Source organism: Penaeus vannamei, chromosome 22 (genome assembly GCF_042767895.1).
Source record: "Penaeus vannamei isolate JL-2024 chromosome 22, ASM4276789v1, whole genome shotgun sequence".
NCBI classification, from domain to species: Eukaryota; Metazoa; Arthropoda; class Malacostraca; order Decapoda; family Penaeidae; genus Penaeus; species Penaeus vannamei.
The window spans coordinates 2,475,910-2,478,409 of NC_091570.1; positions in this window are offsets into that span (position 1 = coordinate 2,475,910).

The following is a 2,500-nucleotide window of genomic DNA, read 5'->3' on the forward strand; positions in this document are numbered from 1 at the left end:
TATATATATATATATATATATATATATATATATATTCATGGGTGAGTGTGTGTTTGTTTGTGTATGTGTATTTGTCATACTCATTATTATTGTTATCATTATTTTCATTATCATCAATTTTATTATTATTGTGTCATATTCATCACTTTTTTTACTATTATCATCATCATTATCATTTCCTTTACTAATTTTATCATTATCACTGTTCCAATACTATTATTATCATTACTTTTACTCTAATCATTAGTTTTATTAATATAATCATAGTTATTGTTATCGTTTTTGTTATGATTATTGGTATTATTAATTCATCATTATCATCATTATTATCATTATCATAGTTATTGTTATTGTTATTCGTATTATCATTGTTATCGTTTTATTATCATTATTATAATTTTTATCATTATTATAATTATTTTTGTATTATCTTTTAGAATTACAAAAAATTCTTATTACTTTTTCCTGTTACACTCAGAACACTTGTTATTTATGAATGAGTTTTAAAATGCAAATGAACAAACAAGGAATTTAATGATGTAGGAGTTATACGAAGAGGAAAAACAAGGAAAATGAGGAAAAAACGGAAACGTACAATTCCAATTATAGATAATTATTGTGACAGAACAATTAGCTGATGAAAAATAAAATAAAAAATAAAAGGAAATAACTATAGCCATTAGTAAAGTGAAATAATCAGTTGATGGAGAAGATTTTCCGAAAAAAAAAGGACACAATTAGAAAAATAATCTTGACTTCATTTCTCTTTTGACGTTAATATCCACAAGTAATATGGATAGTGGAGGTTGTTCTGTTCTTCCTATTTATTTAATTTTTCATAACATTTAATTACATAGATTGCAATGTAGATTTTTTCTTCTTCTTTTTTAAAGCTATTTTAGTCCTATGGCTTCCCTTTCCTGTAAGTCAGTGGATATAATTAAAACTGTAGGTTATGTAAACCTTAGAAATACGTCAATGTGAGTATGTGTGTGTGTTTGGGTGAGAATGTGTGTACGTGTGTGTGTGTGTGTGTTTGGGGGTGGGGGTTTTTGAGTGTGTGTGTGTGTGTGTGTTTGGGGGTGGGGGTTTTTGAGTGTGTGTGTGTGTGTGTGTTTGGGGGTGGGGGTTTTTGAGTGTGTGTGTGTGTGTGTGTGTTTGGGGGTGGGGGTTTTTGAGTGTGTGTGTGTGTGTGTGTTTGGGGTTGGGGGGTTTTTGAGTGTGTGTGTGTGTGTGTGTGTGTGTTGGGGGGTGGGGGTTTTTGAGTGTGTGTGTGTGTGTGTGTTTGGGGGTGGGGGTTTTTGAGTGTGTGTGTGTGTGTGTGTTTGGGGGGGTGGGGGGTGAGGGTGTGTGTGTGTGTGTGTTTGGGGGTGGGGGTTTTTGAGTGTGTGTGTGTGTGTGTGTTTGGGGGTGGGGTTTTTTGAGTGTGTGTGTGTGTGTGTGTGTGTGTGTTGGGTACTATCAGGGGGTTTAGGGAGTGTGCGTATGTGTGTGTTTAAATGTGTGTGTGTGTGTTAAGTTTGTGTGTGTGTGTTTGAGTGTGTGTGTGTGTGTGTGTGTGTGTGTGTGTGTGTGTGTGTATGTGCTCGAGTATGTGTGTGTGTGTGTATATATATATATATATATATATATATATATATATATATATATATATATATATATTATATATATATATATATATATATATATATATATATATATATATATATATATATTTATATATATACATATGTAAGTGTATGTTTGCGTACGTGTGCATATTTACCCGAGTACACATATTTACGAGAAAAAAAGTAACCAAAATATATTACGTATCTAAATCTACGCCGATTAAAATATACAGGCCAACCACACCTATAATATAGCTACAGATTTACCACCGACTGTCACGCAGATTCCCTACAAATCCGACCCAGGATGTGGTACAAAGACGTGACCAGATTTCGTAAGGGAACAGATTAGGGGTCCACTTATCCAGGATGTACGAATTAGTAGCAAATTAGGCCACACCATTACTGAACGTGGATAAGTGAACTAATTTCCTTATAGAGAAAGGATGTAATCAAATTAATTATCCATTAGAATGTAAAAGTATTCTTCATTTGTTCTAGAGCAGAACAATTTAGTTGTCTCCATATAATTATTTCTATATGCACACACTCACATAGAAAAGTGAAAAGGTTAGGTAATTATGACGTATCTATTGCATAACTATCTATTCATTATTCAACATGTTTCTAAAGTTTTTTCTATTTTTTTTTTTTTTCTTAAAAATATCCTCACCCTCTGCATTTTTTCCTTAAAATTCTTTCTTTCTTTCTTACGTGAGATTAAAGAGCGATGTGTTCTGAAAATTAACGAATCTTCATAATACTTCCCCCTTCCCCCTTCTTTTTCCCCCCCTCCCCCCTCCCACCTCCCTTTCTTCTCCCGCTTCCCTCCTCTTCCCCCCACTCCCCCTCCTTCTTCTTCTTCTTCTTCTTTTCTTATTCTTCTCTTC